General features: G+C 42.3%; 14 non-coding genes across 14 annotated transcripts; all 14 read right to left on the reverse strand.

Annotated features, from left to right (window-relative positions):
• Window positions 1–548: 548 nt before the first annotated feature.
• On the reverse strand, window positions 549–667 carry LOC123489826. Its single transcript, XR_006660680.1, has one exon. It is a non-coding gene; the product is annotated as a 5S ribosomal RNA (ribosomal RNA).
• Window positions 668–1,825: 1,158 nt separating this feature from the next.
• On the reverse strand, window positions 1,826–1,944 carry LOC123489837. The gene has a single exon (XR_006660692.1). It is a non-coding gene; the product is annotated as a 5S ribosomal RNA (ribosomal RNA).
• A 1,158-nt stretch (window positions 1,945–3,102) lies between these two features.
• On the reverse strand, window positions 3,103–3,221 carry LOC123489848. Its single transcript, XR_006660703.1, has one exon. It is a non-coding gene; the product is annotated as a 5S ribosomal RNA (ribosomal RNA).
• A 1,161-nt stretch (window positions 3,222–4,382) lies between these two features.
• On the reverse strand, window positions 4,383–4,501 carry LOC123489859. Its single transcript, XR_006660714.1, has one exon. It is a non-coding gene; the product is annotated as a 5S ribosomal RNA (ribosomal RNA).
• A 1,159-nt stretch (window positions 4,502–5,660) lies between these two features.
• LOC123489863 lies at window positions 5,661–5,779 on the reverse strand. Its single transcript, XR_006660718.1, has one exon. It is a non-coding gene; the product is annotated as a 5S ribosomal RNA (ribosomal RNA).
• A 1,158-nt stretch (window positions 5,780–6,937) lies between these two features.
• On the reverse strand, window positions 6,938–7,056 carry LOC123489827. Its single transcript, XR_006660681.1, has one exon. It is a non-coding gene; the product is annotated as a 5S ribosomal RNA (ribosomal RNA).
• Window positions 7,057–8,215: 1,159 nt separating this feature from the next.
• Window positions 8,216–8,334, reverse strand: LOC123489828. The gene has a single exon (XR_006660682.1). It is a non-coding gene; the product is annotated as a 5S ribosomal RNA (ribosomal RNA).
• A 1,159-nt stretch (window positions 8,335–9,493) lies between these two features.
• LOC123489829 lies at window positions 9,494–9,612 on the reverse strand. The gene has a single exon (XR_006660683.1). It is a non-coding gene; the product is annotated as a 5S ribosomal RNA (ribosomal RNA).
• Window positions 9,613–10,771: 1,159 nt separating this feature from the next.
• On the reverse strand, window positions 10,772–10,890 carry LOC123489830. Its single transcript, XR_006660684.1, has one exon. It is a non-coding gene; the product is annotated as a 5S ribosomal RNA (ribosomal RNA).
• Window positions 10,891–12,048: 1,158 nt separating this feature from the next.
• LOC123489831 lies at window positions 12,049–12,167 on the reverse strand. The gene has a single exon (XR_006660685.1). It is a non-coding gene; the product is annotated as a 5S ribosomal RNA (ribosomal RNA).
• Window positions 12,168–13,329: 1,162 nt separating this feature from the next.
• LOC123489832 lies at window positions 13,330–13,448 on the reverse strand. The gene has a single exon (XR_006660686.1). It is a non-coding gene; the product is annotated as a 5S ribosomal RNA (ribosomal RNA).
• A 1,160-nt stretch (window positions 13,449–14,608) lies between these two features.
• On the reverse strand, window positions 14,609–14,727 carry LOC123489833. The gene has a single exon (XR_006660687.1). It is a non-coding gene; the product is annotated as a 5S ribosomal RNA (ribosomal RNA).
• A 1,158-nt stretch (window positions 14,728–15,885) lies between these two features.
• LOC123489834 lies at window positions 15,886–16,004 on the reverse strand. Its single transcript, XR_006660688.1, has one exon. It is a non-coding gene; the product is annotated as a 5S ribosomal RNA (ribosomal RNA).
• Window positions 16,005–17,162: 1,158 nt separating this feature from the next.
• Window positions 17,163–17,281, reverse strand: LOC123489835. The gene has a single exon (XR_006660689.1). It is a non-coding gene; the product is annotated as a 5S ribosomal RNA (ribosomal RNA).
• Between the last annotated feature and the right edge of the window lie 692 nt (window positions 17,282–17,973).

Genomic DNA, 17,973 nt, shown 5'->3' on the forward strand with positions numbered 1-17,973 from the left:
CCAGTTGCCATTTGTTCTACAGCAACACCGCTTAACCAAACAAAGGTCTCTTCCTGGTGCATGCTTGCATTTAAGGGTAACTACACCCCAACATCTAAATGTCTTACATTTTTCCCAGACCTCACAAATGGTCACCTGATAGGGTTTAAACATTGTTGTGGACATAGAACATCCAATTGTGCTGTTTTGCTATTAAAAAGGTGTACTTTTGAGAGCGAAAACCTGCCAAAACAGGGACAAACGGTCAACGGGGAAATCTAAACGGAGAAAAGGGAACTTGGGAATTAACGGAATCAGGCAAAACATTGAAGGGATTGTATAGTGCCCTAATGGACTACAGACATTGACTGTCTCCTAGACTAAAAACAAAGGCTGCATGTACTGCCTATATTTTGAGGGAAACGCACTGTCCATTATTTGATTTGATTTGATCAGGGCAGGGCAGCACACAAACTGCATTTAGTCCAATAACAATCCATGATATTATTAGGGTGATAAATAAAAAGCAGTTGCTCCATGACACAAGAGCACGCTCTACTGGGACAAAAAGCTTACAGCACCTGGTATTCCCAGGCGGTCTCCCATCCAAGTACTAACCAGGCCCGACCCTGCTTAGCTTCCGAGATCGGACGAGATCGGGCGTATTCAGGCTGGTATGGCCGTAAGCGAGGGAACAACTCTTGGTACACTATATAAAGTCAATGTGTCACTCACTCTGAAAGGGACACAGAAACGTATCCACTTTGTGACACAAACTGAAGAAGCTCAACCCCTGCTTACATTTCCAATATATATATATATATATTTGAGTCTTGTTGGGGGGGAAGAGGGCATATCCTATGTTGATTTATGACAAGTTCATTGACTAGGGCCCTATAAAATAGGCGTTGCGGACCGAATCACGGAATCCAGACATTAAACCGAAATTCAACAATATTCAAACATTTATTGAACTTAGTAAGAAATCAACTAAATCTATTCAACTTGTTAGAAAACGCATTCATTTGCCCAAGTCAATCATAAGACATGAACAAAATGCATCAGTGATTCGTATTTCCATGAACTTTCTGAAACGGCACAGGAATGCCCCTGTCTGTGTGCATGTGTGCGGTGCGCGCGTATGTCTACACTTTGTGTAGCCGTTAGCGATGATGCTAATGATAACCTTCTTCTGGTAGGGAAGGAATGGCTTTCCCCAAAACCTTCGCAAGTAAATGTTAACTACAAAGTAGCCTATGCCTGCATGGCAGAATTATACCGTGATCATTTGCATCACTCCAGTTGCCATTTGTTCTACAGCAACACCGCTTAACCAAACAAAGGTCTCTTCCTGGTGCATGCTTGCATTTAAGGGTAACTACACCCCAACATCTAAATGTCTTACATTTTTCCCAGACCTCACAAATGGTCACCTGATAGGGTTTAAACATTGTTGTGGACATAGAACATCCAATTGTGCTGTTTTGCTATTAAAAAGGTGTACTTTTGAGAGCGAAAACCTGCCAAAACAGGGACAAACGGTCAACGGGGAAATCTAAACGGAGAAAAGGGAACTTGGGAATTAACGGAATCAGGCAAAACATTGAAGGGATTGTATAGTGCCCTAATGGACTACAGACATTGACTGTCTCCTAGACTAAAAACAAAGGCTGCATGTACTGCCTATATTTTGAGGGAAACGCACTGTCCATTATTTGATTTGATTTGATCAGGGCAGGGCAGCACACAAACTGCATTTAGTCCAATAACAATCCATGATATTATTAGGGTGATAAATAAAAAGCAGTTGCTCCATGACACAAGAGCACGCTCTACTGGGACAAAAAGCTTACAGCACCTGGTATTCCCAGGCGGTCTCCCATCCAAGTACTAACCAGGCCCGACCCTGCTTAGCTTCCGAGATCGGACGAGATCGGGCGTATTCAGGCTGGTATGGCCGTAAGCGAGGGAACAACTCTTGGTACACTATATAAAGTCAATGTGTCACTCACTCTGAAAGGGACACAGAAACGTATCCACTTTGTGACACAAACTGAAGAAGCTCAACCCCTGCTTACATTTCCAATATATATATATATATATTTGAGTCTTGTTGGGGGGGAAGAGGGCATATCCTATGTTGATTTATGACAAGTTCATTGACTAGGGCCCTATAAAATAGGCGTTACGGACCGAATCACGGAATCCAGACATTAAACCGAAATTCAACAATATTCAAACATTTATTGAACTTAGTAAGAAATCAACTAAATCTATTCAACTTGTTAGAAAACGCATTCATTTGCCCAAGTCAATCATAAGACATGAACAAAATGCATCAGTGATTCGTATTTCCATGAACTTTCTGAAACGGCACAGGAATGCCCCTGTCTGTGTGCATGTGTGCGGTGCGCGCGTATGTCTACACTTTGTGTAGCCGTTAGCGATGATGCTAATGATAACCTTCTTCTGGTAGGGAAGGAATGGCTTTCCCCAAAACCTTCGCAAGTAAATGTTAACTACAAAGTAGCCTATGCCTGCCTGGCAGAATTATACCGTGATCATTTGCATCACTCCAGTTGCCATTTGTTCTACAGCAACACCGCTTAACCAAACAAAGGTCTCTTCCTGGTGCATGCTTGCATTTAAGGGTAACTACACCCCAACATCTAAATGTCTTACATTTTTCCCAGACCTCACAAATGGTCACCTGATAGGGTTTAAACATTGTTGTGGACATAGAACATCCAATTGTGCTGTTTTGCTATTAAAAAGGTGTACTTTTGAGAGCGAAAACCTGCCAAAACAGGGACAAACGGTCAACGGGGAAATCTAAACGGAGAAAAGGGAACTTGGGAATTAACGGAATCAGGCAAAACATTGAAGGGATTGTATAGTGCCCTAATGGACTACAGACATTGACTGTCTCCTAGACTAAAAACAAAGGCTGCATGTACTGCCTATATTTTGAGGGAAACGCACTGTCCATTATTTGATTTGATTTGATCAGGGCAGGGCAGCACACAAACTGCATTTAGTCCAATAACAATCCATGATATTATTAGGGTGATAAATAAAAAGCAGTTGCTCCATGACACAAGAGCACGCTCTACTGGGACAAAAAGCTTACAGCACCTGGTATTCCCAGGCGGTCTCCCATCCAAGTACTAACCAGGCCCGACCCTGCTTAGCTTCCGAGATCGGACGAGATCGGGCGTATTCAGGCTGGTATGGCCGTAAGCGAGGGAACAACTCTTGGTACACTATATAAAGTCAATGTGTCACTCACTCTGAAAGGGACACAGAAACGTATCCACTTTGTGACACAAACTGAAGAAGCTCAACCCCTGCTTACATTTCCAATATATATATATATATATATTTGAGTCTTGTTGGGGGGGAAGAGGGCATATCCTATGTTGATTTATGACAAGTTCATTGACTAGGGCCCTATAAAATAGGCGTTACGGACCGAATCACGGAATCCAGACATTAAACCGAAATTCAACAATATTCAAACATTTATTGAACTTAGTAAGAAATCAACTAAATCTATTCAACTTGTTAGAAAACGCATTCATTTGCCCAAGTCAATCATAAGACATGAACAAAATGCATCAGTGATTCGTATTTCCATGAACTTTCTGAAACGGCACAGGAATGCCCCTGTCTGTGTGCATGTGTGCGGTAGCGCGCGTATGTCTACACTTTGTGTAGCCGTTAGCGATGATGCTAATGATAACCTTCTTCTGGTAGGGAAGGAATGGCTTTCCCCAAAACCTTCGCAAGTAAATGTTAACTACAAAGTAGCCTATGCCTGCCTGGCAGAATTATACCGTGATCATTTGCATCACTCCAGTTGCCATTTGTTCTACAGCAACACCGCTTAACCAAACAAAGGTCTCTTCCTGGTGCATGCTTGCATTTAAGGGTAACTACACCCCAACATCTAAATGTCTTACATTTTTCCCAGACCTCACAAATGGTCACCTGATAGGGTTTAAACATTGTTGTGGACATAGAACATCCAATTGTGCTGTTTTGCTATTAAAAAGGTGTACTTTTGAGAGCGAAAACCTGCCAAAACAGGGACAAACGGTCAACGGGGAAATCTAAACGGAGAAAAGGGAACTTGGGAATTAACGGAATCAGGCAAAACATTGAAGGGATTGTATAGTGCCCTAATGGACTACAGACATTGACTGTCTCCTAGACTAAAAACAAAGGCTGCATGTACTGCCTATATTTTGAGGGAAACGCACTGTCCATTATTTGATTTGATTTGATCAGGGCAGGGCAGCACACAAACTGCATTTAGTCCAATAACAATCCATGATATTATTAGGGTGATAAATAAAAAGCAGTTGCTCCATGACACAAGAGCACGCTCTACTGGGACAAAAAGCTTACAGCACCTGGTATTCCCAGGCGGTCTCCCATCCAAGTACTAACCAGGCCCGACCCTGCTTAGCTTCCGAGATCGGACGAGATCGGGCGTATTCAGGCTGGTATGGCCGTAAGCGAGGGAACAACTCTTGGTACACTATATAAAGTCAATGTGTCACTCACTCTGAAAGGGACACAGAAACGTATCCACTTTGTGACACAAACTGAAGAAGCTCAACCCCTGCTTACATTTCCAATATATATATATATATATTTGAGTCTTGTTGGGGGGGGAAGAGGGCATATCCTATGTTGATTTATGACAAGTTCATTGACTAGGGCCCTATAAAATAGGCGTTACGGACCGAATCACGGAATCCAGACATTAAACCGAAATTCAACAATATTCAAACATTTATTGAACTTAGTAAGAAATCAACTAAATCTATTCAACTTGTTAGAAAACGCATTCATTTGCCCAAGTCAATCATAAGACATGAACAAAATGCATCAGTGATTCGTATTTCCATGAACTTTCTGAAACGGCACAGGAATGCCCCTGTCTGTGTGCATGTGTGCGGTGCGCGCGTATGTCTACACTTTGTGTAGCCGTTAGCGATGATGCTAATGATAACCTTCTTCTGGTAGGGAAGGAATGGCTTTCCCCAAAACCTTCGCAAGTAAATGTTAACTACAAAGTAGCCTATGCCTGCCTGGCAGAATTATACCGTGATCATTTGCATCACTCCAGTTGCCATTTGTTCTACAGCAACACCGCTTAACCAAACAAAGGTCTCTTCCTGGTGCATGCTTGCATTTAAGGGTAACTACACCCCAACATCTAAATGTCTTACATTTTTCCCAGACCTCACAAATGGTCACCTGATAGGGTTTAAACATTGTTGTGGACATAGAACATCCAATTGTGCTGTTTTGCTATTAAAAAGGTGTACTTTTGAGAGCGAAAACCTGCCAAAACAGGGACAAACGGTCAACGGGGAAATCTAAACGGAGAAAAGGGAACTTGGGAATTAACGGAATCAGGCAAAACATTGAAGGGATTGTATAGTGCCCTAATGGACTACAGACATTGACTGTCTCCTAGACTAAAAACAAAGGCTGCATGTACTGCCTATATTTTGAGGGAAACGCACTGTCCATTATTTGATTTGATTTGATCAGGGCAGGGCAGCACACAAACTGCATTTAGTCCAATAACAATCCATGATATTATTAGGGTGATAAATAAAAAGCAGTTGCTCCATGACACAAGAGCACGCTCTACTGGGACAAAAAGCTTACAGCACCTGGTATTCCCAGGCGGTCTCCCATCCAAGTACTAACCAGGCCCGACCCTGCTTAGCTTCCGAGATCGGACGAGATCGGGCGTATTCAGGCTGGTATGGCCGTAAGCGAGGGAACAACTCTTGGTACACTATATAAAGTCAATGTGTCACTCACTCTGAAAGGGACACAGAAACGTATCCACTTTGTGACACAAACTGAAGAAGCTCAACCCCTGCTTACATTTCCAATATATATATATATATATTTGAGTCTTGTTGGGGGGGAAGAGGGCATATCCTATGTTGATTTATGACAAGTTCATTGACTAGGGCCCTATAAAATAGGCGTTACGGACCGAATCACGGAATCCAGACATTAAACCGAAATTCAACAATATTCAAACATTTATTGAACTTAGTAAGAAATCAACTAAATCTATTCAACTTGTTAGAAAACGCATTCATTTGCCCAAGTCAATCATAAGACATGAACAAAATGCATCAGTGATTCGTATTTCCATGAACTTTCTGAAACGGCACAGGAATGCCCCTGTCTGTGTGCATGTGTGCGGTGCGCGCGTATGTCTACACTTTGTGTAGCCGTTAGCGATGATGCTAATGATAACCTTCTTCTGGTAGGGAAGGAATGGCTTTCCCCAAAACCTTCGCAAGTAAATGTTAACTACAAAGTAGCCTATGCCTGCCTGGCAGAATTATACCGTGATCATTTGCATCACTCCAGTTGCCATTTGTTCTACAGCAACACCGCTTAACCAAACAAAGGTCTCTTCCTGGTGCATGCTTGCATTTAAGGGTAACTACACCCCAACATCTAAATGTCTTACATTTTTCCCAGACCTCACAAATGGTCACCTGATAGGGTTTAAACATTGTTGTGGACATAGAACATCCAATTGTGCTGTTTTGCTATTAAAAAGGTGTACTTTTGAGAGCGAAAACCTGCCAAAACAGGGACAAACGGTCAACGGGGAAATCTAAACGGAGAAAAGGGAACTTGGGAATTAACGGAATCAGGCAAAACATTGAAGGGATTGTATAGTGCCCTAATGGACTACAGACATTGACTGTCTCCTAGACTAAAAACAAAGGCTGCATGTACTGCCTATATTTTGAGGGAAACGCACTGTCCATTATTTGATTTGATTTGATCAGGGCAGGGCAGCACACAAACTGCATTTAGTCCAATAACAATCCATGATATTATTAGGGTGATAAATAAAAAGCAGTTGCTCCATGACACAAGAGCACGCTCTACTGGGACAAAAAGCTTACAGCACCTGGTATTCCCAGGCGGTCTCCCATCCAAGTACTAACCAGGCCCGACCCTGCTTAGCTTCCGAGATCGGACGAGATCGGGCGTATTCAGGCTGGTATGGCCGTAAGCGAGGGAACAACTCTTGGTACACTATATAAAGTCAATGTGTCACTCACTCTGAAAGGGACACAGAAACGTATCCACTTTGTGACACAAACTGAAGAAGCTCAACCCCTGCTTACATTTCCAATATATATATATATATATTTGAGTCTTGTTGGGGGGGGAAGAGGGCATATCCTATGTTGATTTATGACAAGTTCATTGACTAGGGCCCTATAAAATAGGCGTTACGGACCGAATCACGGAATCCAGACATTAAACCGAAATTCAACAATATTCAAACATTTATTGAACTTAGTAAGAAATCAACTAAATCTATTCAACTTGTTAGAAAACGCATTCATTTGCCCAAGTCAATCATAAGACATGAACAAAATGCATCAGTGATTCGTATTTCCATGAACTTTCTGAAACGGCACAGGAATGCCCCTGTCTGTGTGCATGTGTGCGGTGCGCGCGTATGTCTACACTTTGTGTAGCCGTTAGCGATGATGCTAATGATAACCTTCTTCTGGTAGGGAAGGAATGGCTTTCCCCAAAACCTTCGCAAGTAAATGTTAACTACAAAGTAGCCTATGCCTGCCTGGCAGAATTATACCGTGATCATTTGCATCACTCCAGTTGCCATTTGTTCTACAGCAACACCGCTTAACCAAACAAAGGTCTCTTCCTGGTGCATGCTTGCATTTAAGGGTAACTACACCCCAACATCTAAATGTCTTACATTTTTCCCAGACCTCACAAATGGTCACCTGATAGGGTTTAAACATTGTTGTGGACATAGAACATCCAATTGTGCTGTTTTGCTATTAAAAAGGTGTACTTTTGAGAGCGAAAACCTGCCAAAACAGGGACAAACGGTCAACGGGGAAATCTAAACGGAGAAAAGGGAACTTGGGAATTAACGGAATCAGGCAAAACATTGAAGGGATTGTATAGTGCCCTAATGGACTACAGACATTGACTGTCTCCTAGACTAAAAACAAAGGCTGCATGTACTGCCTATATTTTGAGGGAAACGCACTGTCCATTATTTGATTTGATTTGATCAGGGCAGGGCAGCACACAAACTGCATTTAGTCCAATAACAATCCATGATATTATTAGGGTGATAAATAAAAAGCAGTTGCTCCATGACACAAGAGCACGCTCTACTGGGACAAAAAGCTTACAGCACCTGGTATTCCCAGGCGGTCTCCCATCCAAGTACTAACCAGGCCCGACCCTGCTTAGCTTCCGAGATCGGACGAGATCGGGCGTATTCAGGCTGGTATGGCCGTAAGCGAGGGAACAACTCTTGGTACACTATATAAAGTCAATGTGTCACTCACTCTGAAAGGGACACAGAAACGTATCCACTTTGTGACACAAACTGAAGAAGCTCAACCCCTGCTTACATTTCCAATATATATATATATATATTTGAGTCTTGTTGGGGGGGGAAGAGGGCATATCCTATGTTGATTTATGACAAGTTCATTGACTAGGGCCCTATAAAATAGGCGTTGCGGACCGAATCACGGAATCCAGACATTAAACCGAAATTCAACAATATTCAAACATTTATTGAACTTAGTAAGAAATCAACTAAATCTATTCAACTTGTTAGAAAACGCATTCATTTGCCCAAGTCAATCATAAGACATGAACAAAATGCATCAGTGATTCGTATTTCCATGAACTTTCTGAAACGGCACAGGAATGCCCCTGTCTGTGTGCATGTGTGCGGTGCGCGCGTATGTCTACACTTTGTGTAGCCGTTAGCGATGATGCTAATGATAACCTTCTTCTGGTAGGGAAGGAATGGCTTTCCCCAAAACCTTCGCAAGTAAATGTTAACTACAAAGTAGCCTATGCCTGCATGGCAGAATTATACCGTGATCATTTGCATCACTCCAGTTGCCATTTGTTCTACAGCAACACCGCTTAACCAAACAAAGGTCTCTTCCTGGTGCATGCTTGCATTTAAGGGTAACTACACCCCAACATCTAAATGTCTTACATTTTTCCCAGACCTCACAAATGGTCACCTGATAGGGTTTAAACATTGTTGTGGACATAGAACATCCAATTGTGCTGTTTTGCTATTAAAAAGGTGTACTTTTGAGAGCGAAAACCTGCCAAAACAGGGACAAACGGTCAACGGGGAAATCTAAACGGAGAAAAGGGAACTTGGGAATTAACGGAATCAGGCAAAACATTGAAGGGATTGTATAGTGCCCTAATGGACTACAGACATTGACTGTCTCCTAGACTAAAAACAAAGGCTGCATGTACTGCCTATATTTTGAGGGAAACGCACTGTCCATTATTTGATTTGATTTGATCAGGGCAGGGCAGCACACAAACTGCATTTAGTCCAATAACAATCCATGATATTATTAGGGTGATAAATAAAAAGCAGTTGCTCCATGACACAAGAGCACGCTCTACTGGGACAAAAAGCTTACAGCACCTGGTATTCCCAGGCGGTCTCCCATCCAAGTACTAACCAGGCCCGACCCTGCTTAGCTTCCGAGATCGGACGAGATCGGGCGTATTCAGGCTGGTATGGCCGTAAGCGAGGGAACAACTCTTGGTACACTATATAAAGTCAATGTGTCACTCACTCTGAAAGGGACACAGAAACGTATCCACTTTGTGACACAAACTGAAGAAGCTCAACCCCTGCTTACATTTCCAATATATATATATATATATTTGAGTCTTGTTGGGGGGGGAAGAGGGCATATCCTATGTTGATTTATGACAAGTTCATTGACTAGGGCCCTATAAAATAGGCGTTACGGACCGAATCACGGAATCCAGACATTAAACCGAAATTCAACAATATTCAAACATTTATTGAACTTAGTAAGAAATCAACTAAATCTATTCAACTTGTTAGAAAACGCATTCATTTGCCCAAGTCAATCATAAGACATGAACAAAATGCATCAGTGATTCGTATTTCCATGAACTTTCTGAAACGGCACAGGAATGCCCCTGTCTGTGTGCATGTGTGCGGTGCGCGCGTATGTCTACACTTTGTGTAGCCGTTAGCGATGATGCTAATGATAACCTTCTTCTGGTAGGGAAGGAATGGCTTTCCCCAAAACCTTCGCAAGTAAATGTTAACTACAAAGTAGCCTATGCCTGCATGGCAGAATTATACCGTGATCATTTGCATCACTCCAGTTGCCATTTGTTCTACAGCAACACCGCTTAACCAAACAAAGGTCTCTTCCTGGTGCATGCTTGCATTTAAGGGTAACTACACCCCAACATCTAAATGTCTTACATTTTTCCCAGACCTCACAAATGGTCACCTGATAGGGTTTAAACATTGTTGTGGACATAGAACATCCAATTGTGCTGTTTTGCTATTAAAAAGGTGTACTTTTGAGAGCGAAAACCTGCCAAAACAGGGACAAACGGTCAACGGGGAAATCTAAACGGAGAAAAGGGAACTTGGGAATTAACGGAATCAGGCAAAACATTGAAGGGATTGTATAGTGCCCTAATGGACTACAGACATTGACTGTCTCCTAGACTAAAAACAAAGGCTGCATGTACTGCCTATATTTTGAGGGAAACGCACTGTCCATTATTTGATTTGATTTGATCAGGGCAGGGCAGCACACAAACTGCATTTAGTCCAATAACAATCCATGATATTATTAGGGTGATAAATAAAAAGCAGTTGCTCCATGACACAAGAGCACGCTCTACTGGGACAAAAAGCTTACAGCACCTGGTATTCCCAGGCGGTCTCCCATCCAAGTACTAACCAGGCCCGACCCTGCTTAGCTTCCGAGATCGGACGAGATCGGGCGTATTCAGGCTGGTATGGCCGTAAGCGAGGGAACAACTCTTGGTACACTATATAAAGTCAATGTGTCACTCACTCTGAAAGGGACACAGAAACGTATCCACTTTGTGACACAAACTGAAGAAGCTCAACCCCTGCTTACATTTCCAATATATATATATATATATATTTGAGTCTTGTTGGGGGGGGAAGAGGGCATATCCTATGTTGATTTATGACAAGTTCATTGACTAGGGCCCTATAAAATAGGCGTTACGGACCGAATCACGGAATCCAGACATTAAACCGAAATTCAACAATATTCAAACATTTATTGAACTTAGTAAGAAATCAACTAAATCTATTCAACTTGTTAGAAAACGCATTCATTTGCCCAAGTCAATCATAAGACATGAACAAAATGCATCAGTGATTCGTATTTCCATGAACTTTCTGAAACGGCACAGGAATGCCCCTGTCTGTGTGCATGTGTGCGGTGCGCGCGTATGTCTACACTTTGTGTAGCCGTTAGCGATGATGCTAATGATAACCTTCTTCTGGTAGGGAAGGAATGGCTTTCCCCAAAACCTTCGCAAGTAAATGTTAACTACAAAGTAGCCTATGCCTGCATGGCAGAATTATACCGTGATCATTTGCATCACTCCAGTTGCCATTTGTTCTACAGCAACACCGCTTAACCAAACAAAGGTCTCTTCCTGGTGCATGCTTGCATTTAAGGGTAACTACACCCCAACATCTAAATGTCTTACATTTTTCCCAGACCTCACAAATGGTCACCTGATAGGGTTTAAACATTGTTGTGGACATAGAACATCCAATTGTGCTGTTTTGCTATTAAAAAGGTGTACTTTTGAGAGCGAAAACCTGCCAAAACAGGGACAAACGGTCAACGGGGAAATCTAAACGGAGAAAAGGGAACTTGGGAATTAACGGAATCAGGCAAAACATTGAAGGGATTGTATAGTGCCCTAATGGACTACAGACATTGACTGTCTCCTAGACTAAAAACAAAGGCTGCATGTACTGCCTATATTTTGAGGGAAACGCACTGTCCATTTGATTTGATTTGATCAGGGCAGGGCAGCACACAAACTGCATTTAGTCCAATAACAATCCATGATATTATTAGGGTGATAAATAAAAAGCAGTTGCTCCATGACACAAGAGCACGCTCTACTGGGACAAAAAGCTTACAGCACCTGGTATTCCCAGGCGGTCTCCCATCCAAGTACTAACCAGGCCCGACCCTGCTTAGCTTCCGAGATCGGACGAGATCGGGCGTATTCAGGCTGGTATGGCCGTAAGCGAGGGAACAACTCTTGGTACACTATATAAAGTCAATGTGTCACTCACTCTGAAAGGGACACAGAAACGTATCCACTTTGTGACACAAACTGAAGAAGCTCAACCCCTGCTTACATTTCCAATATATATATATATATATATTTGAGTCTTGTTGGGGGGGGAAGAGGGCATATCCTATGTTGATTTATGACAAGTTCATTGACTAGGGCCCTATAAAATAGGCGTTGCGGACCGAATCACGGAATCCAGACATTAAACCGAAATTCAACAATATTCAAACATTTATTGAACTTAGTAAGAAATCAACTAAATCTATTCAACTTGTTAGAAAACGCATTCATTTGCCCAAGTCAATCATAAGACATGAACAAAATGCATCAGTGATTCGTATTTCCATGAACTTTCTGAAACGGCACAGGAATGCCCCTGTCTGTGTGCATGTGTGCGGTGCGCGCAGTATGTCTACACTTTGTGTAGCCGTTAGCGATGATGCTAATGATAACCTTCTTCTGGTAGGGAAGGAATGGCTTTCCCCAAAACCTTCGCAAGTAAATGTTAACTACAAAGTAGCCTATGCCTGCATGGCAGAATTATACCGTGATCATTTGCATCACTCCAGTTGCCATTTGTTCTACAGCAACACCGCTTAACCAAACAAAGGTCTCTTCCTGGTGCATGCTTGCATTTAAGGGTAACTACACCCCAACATCTAAATGTCTTACATTTTTCCCAGACCTCACAAATGGTCACCTGATAGGGTTTAAACATTGTTGTGGACATAGAACATCCAATTGTGCTGTTTTGCTATTAAAAAGGTGTACTTTTGAGAGCGAAAACCTGCCAAAACAGGGACAAACGGTCAACGGGGAAATCTAAACGGAGAAAAGGGAACTTGGGAATTAACGGAATCAGGCAAAACATTGAAGGGATTGTATAGTGCCCTAATGGACTACAGACATTGACTGTCTCCTAGACTAAAAACAAAGGCTGCATGTACTGCCTATATTTTGAGGGAAACGCACTGTCCATTATTTGATTTGATTTGATCAGGGCAGGGCAGCACACAAACTGCATTTAGTCCAATAACAATCCATGATATTATTAGGGTGATAAATAAAAAGCAGTTGCTCCATGACACAAGAGCACGCTCTACTGGGACAAAAAGCTTACAGCACCTGGTATTCCCAGGCGGTCTCCCATCCAAGTACTAACCAGGCCCGACCCTGCTTAGCTTCCGAGATCGGACGAGATCGGGCGTATTCAGGCTGGTATGGCCGTAAGCGAGGGAACAACTCTTGGTACACTATATAAAGTCAATGTGTCACTCACTCTGAAAGGGACACAGAAACGTATCCACTTTGTGACACAAACTGAAGAAGCTCAACCCCTGCTTACATTTCCAAATATATATATATATATATTTGAGTCTTGTTGGGGGGGAAGAGGGCATATCCTATGTTGATTTATGACAAGTTCATTGACTAGGGCCCTATAAAATAGGCGTTACGGACCGAATCACGGAATCCAGACATTAAACCGAAATTCAACAATATTCAAACATTTATTGAACTTAGTAAGAAATCAACTAAATCTATTCAACTTGTTAGAAAAACGCATTCATTTGCCCAAGTCAATCATAAGACATGAACAAAATGCATCAGTGATTCGTATTTCCATGAACTTTCTGAAACGGCACAGGAATGCCCCTGTCTGTGTGCATGTGTGCGGTGCGCGCGTATGTCTACACTTTGTGTAGCCGTTAGCGATGATGCTAATGATAACCTTCTTCTGGTAGGGAAGGAATGGCTTTCCCCAAAACCTTCGCAAGTAAATGTTAACTACAAAGTAGCCTATGCCTGCATGGCAGAATTATACCGTGATCATTTGCATCACTCCAGTTGCCATTTGTTCTACAGCAACACCGCTTAACCAAACAAAGGTCTCTTCCTGGTGCATGCTTGCATTTAAGGGTAACTACACCCCAACATCTAAATGTCTTACATTTTTCCCAGACCTCACAAATGGTCACCTGATAGGGTTTAAACATTGTTGTGGACATAGAACATCCAATTGTGCTGTTTTGCTATTAAAAAGGTGTACTTTTGAGAGCGAAAACCTGCCAAAACAGGGACAAACGGTCAACGGGGAAATCTAAACGGAGAAAAGGGAACTTGGGAATTAACGGAATCAGGCAAAACATTGAAGGGATTGTATAGTGCCCTAATGGACTACAGACATTGACTGTCTCCTAGACTAAAAACAAAGGCTGCATGTACTGCCTATATTTTGAGGGAAACGCACTGTCCATTATTTGATTTGATTTGATCAGGGCAGGGCAGCACACAAACTGCATTTAGTCCAATAACAATCCATGATATTATTAGGGTGATAAATAAAAAGCAGTTGCTCCATGACACAAGAGCACGCTCTACTGGGACAAAAAGCTTACAGCACCTGGTATTCCCAGGCGGTCTCCCATCCAAGTACTAACCAGGCCCGACCCTGCTTAGCTTCCGAGATCGGACGAGATCGGGCGTATTCAGGCTGGTATGGCCGTAAGCGAGGGAACAACTCTTGGTACACTATATAAAGTCAATGTGTCACTCACTCTGAAAGGGACACAGAAACGTATCCACTTTGTGACACAAACTGAAGAAGCTCAACCCCTGCTTACATTTCCAATATATATATATATATATTTGAGTCTTGTTGGGGGGGAAGAGGGCATATCCTATGTTGATTTATGACAAGTTCATTGACTAGGGCCCTATAAAATAGGCGTTGCGGACCGAATCACGGAATCCAGACATTAAACCGAAATTCAACAATATTCAAACATTTATTGAACTTAGTAAGAAATCAACTAAATCTATTCAACTTGTTAGAAAACGCATTCATTTGCCCAAGTCAATCATAAGACATGAACAAAATGCATCAGTGATTCGTATTTCCATGAACTTTCTGAAACGGCACAGGAATGCCCCTGTCTGTGTGCATGTGTGCGGTGCGCGCGTATGTCTACACTTTGTGTAGCCGTTAGCGATGATGCTAATGATAACCTTCTTCTGGTAGGGAAGGAATGGCTTTCCCCAAAACCTTCGCAAGTAAATGTTAACTACAAAGTAGCCTATGCCTGCATGGCAGAATTATACCGTGATCATTTGCATCACTCCAGTTGCCATTTGTTCTACAGCAACACCGCTTAACCAAACAAAGGTCTCTTCCTGGTGCATGCTTGCATTTAAGGGTAACTACACCCCAACATCTAAATGTCTTACATTTTTCCCAGACCTCACAAATGGTCACCTGATAGGGTTTAAACATTGTTGTGGACATAGAACATCCAATTGTGCTGTTTTGCTATTAAAAAGGTGTACTTTTGAGAGCGAAAACCTGCCAAAACAGGGACAAACGGTCAACGGGGAAATCTAAACGGAGAAAAGGGAACTTGGGAATTAACGGAATCAGGCAAAACATTGAAGGGATTGTATAGTGCCCTAATGGACTACAGACATTGACTGTCTCCTAGACTAAAAACAAAGGCTGCATGTACTGCCTATATTTTGAGGGAAACGCACTGTCCATTATTTGATTTGATTTGATCAGGGCAGGGCAGCACACAAACTGCATTTAGTCCAATAACAATCCATGATATTATTAGGGTGATAAATAAAAAGCAGTTGCTCCATGACACAAGAGCACGCTCTACTGGGACAAAAAGCTTACAGCACCTGGTATTCCCAGGCGGTCTCCCATCCAAGTACTAACCAGGCCCGACCCTGCTTAGCTTCCGAGATCGGACGAGATCGGGCGTATTCAGGCTGGTATGGCCGTAAGCGAGGGAACAACTCTTGGTACACTATATAAAGTCAATGTGTCACTCACTCTGAAAGGGACACAGAAACGTATCCACTTTGTGACACAAACTGAAGAAGCTCAACCCCTGCTTACATTTCCAATATATATATATATATATTTGAGTCTTGTTGGGGGGGGAAGAGGGCATATCCTATGTTGATTTATGACAAGTTCATTGACTAGGGCCCTATAAAATAGGCGTTACGGACCGAATCACGGAATCCAGACATTAAACCGAAATTCAACAATATTCAAACATTTATTGAACTTAGTAAGAAATCAACTAAATCTATTCAACTTGTTAGAAAACGCATTCATTTGCCCAAGTCAATCATAAGACATGAACAAAATGCATCAGTGATTCGTATTTCCATGAACTTTCTGAAACGGCACAGGAATGCCCCTGTCTGTGTGCATGTGTGCGGTGCGCGCGTATGTCTACACTTTGTGTAGCCGTTAGCGATGATGCTAATGATAACCTTCTTCTGGTAGGGAAGGAATGGCTTTCCCCAAAACCTTCGCAAGTAAATGTTAACTACAAAGTAGCCTATGCCTGCATGGCAGAATTATACCGTGATCATTTGCATCACTCCAGTTGCCATTTGTTCTACAGCAACACCGCTTAACCAAACAAAGGTCTCTTCCTGGTGCATGCTTGCATTTAAGGGTAACTACACCCCAACATCTAAATGTCTTACATTTTTCCCAGACCTCACAAATGGTCACCTGATAGGGTTTAAACATTGTTGTGGACATAGAACATCCAATTGTGCTGTTTTGCTATTAAAAAGGTGTACTTTTGAGAGCGAAAACCTGCCAAAACAGGGACAAACGGTCAACGGGGAAATCTAAACGGAGAAAAGGGAACTTGGGAATTAACGGAATCAGGCAAAACATTGAAGGGATTGTATAGTGCCCTAATGGACTACAGACATTGACTGTCTCCTAGACTAAAAACAAAGGCTGCATGTACTGCCTATATTTTGAGGGAAACGCACTGTCCATTATTTGATTTGATTTGATCAGGGCAGGGCAGCACACAAACTGCATTTAGTCCAATAACAATCCATGATATTATTAGGGTGATAAATAAAAAGCAGTTGCTCCATGACACAAGAGCACGCTCTACTGGGACAAAAGCTTACAGCACCTGGTATTCCCAGGCGGTCTCCCATCCAAGTACTAACCAGGCCCGACCCTGCTTAGCTTCCGAGATCGGACGAGATCGGGCGTATTCAGGCTGGTATGGCCGTAAGCGAGGGAACAACTCTTGGTACACTATATAAAGTCAATGTGTCACTCACTCTGAAAGGGACACAGAAACGTATCCACTTTGTGACACAAACTGAAGAAGCTCAACCCCTGCTTACATTTCCAATATATATATATATATATATTTGAGTCTTGTTGGGGGGGGAAGAGGGCATATCCTATGTTGATTTATGACAAGTTCATTGACTAGGGCCCTATAAAATAGGCGTTACGGACCGAATCACGGAATCCAGACATTAAACCGAAATTCAACAATATTCAAACATTTATTGAACTTAGTAAGAAATCAACTAAATCTATTCAACTTGTTAGAAAACGCATTCATTTGCCCAAGTCAATCATAAGACATGAACAAAATGCATCAGTGATTCGTATTTCCATGAACTTTCTGAAACGGCACAGGAATGCCCCTGTCTGTGTGCATGTGTGCGGTGCGCGCGTATGTCTACACTTTGTGTAGCCGTTAGCGATGATGCTAATGATAACCTTCTTCTGGTAGGGAAGGAATGGCTTTCCCCAAAACCTTCGCAAGTAAATGTTAACTACAAAGTAGCCTATGCCTGCATGGCAGAATTATACCGTGATCATTTGCATCACTCCAGTTGCCATTTGTTCTACAGCAACACCGCTTAACCAAACAAAGGTCTCTTCCTGGTGCATGCTTGCATTTAAGGGTA

The sequence above is a fragment of the Coregonus clupeaformis genome, unplaced genomic scaffold (genome assembly GCF_020615455.1).
Source record: "Coregonus clupeaformis isolate EN_2021a unplaced genomic scaffold, ASM2061545v1 scaf3363, whole genome shotgun sequence".
Taxonomy (NCBI): Eukaryota; Metazoa; Chordata; class Actinopteri; order Salmoniformes; family Salmonidae; genus Coregonus; species Coregonus clupeaformis.